Below are 465 nucleotides of genomic sequence, written 5' to 3' on the forward strand. Positions count from 1 at the left end.
AGGCAGAGGCAGGTGGATTTCTGAGTTCGAGGCCAGCCTGGTCTACAGAGTTAGTTCCATGACAGCCAGGGCTATACAGAGAAACCCTGTCTCAAAAAACAAAACAAAACAACAACAACAACAAAAAAGATGTGGGAGCTGACTACAATATTCTGTCAAGATCCTATAGAGCTTTTTAAGCCTGAGATCTACAAGCATCTGTGCCAAGTTATTCTACCATCGAGATTTAGGGATAGGGGACTTCTTTAAGAACATGTCTTTGTTGTACACTTCTCCTGCTTCCATTTGTAGGGGTATTCAATTATGACAGAGGACTTGCCTAGTTTAACATTCATGTCTGAACTTGCCAAGATAAAGACAGACAGAAAAGGGCAAGTCCAGGGGACCAGTGGAACATCTACGAATAACATTCTGCTGCCCCTCTTTCCTTATGAACCCCACTGAAGTCACAAAAATGAGGCAGGA

Source organism: Mus musculus, chromosome 11 (assembly GCF_000001635.26).
Source record: "Mus musculus strain C57BL/6J chromosome 11, GRCm38.p6 C57BL/6J".
NCBI classification, from domain to species: Eukaryota; Metazoa; Chordata; class Mammalia; order Rodentia; family Muridae; genus Mus; species Mus musculus.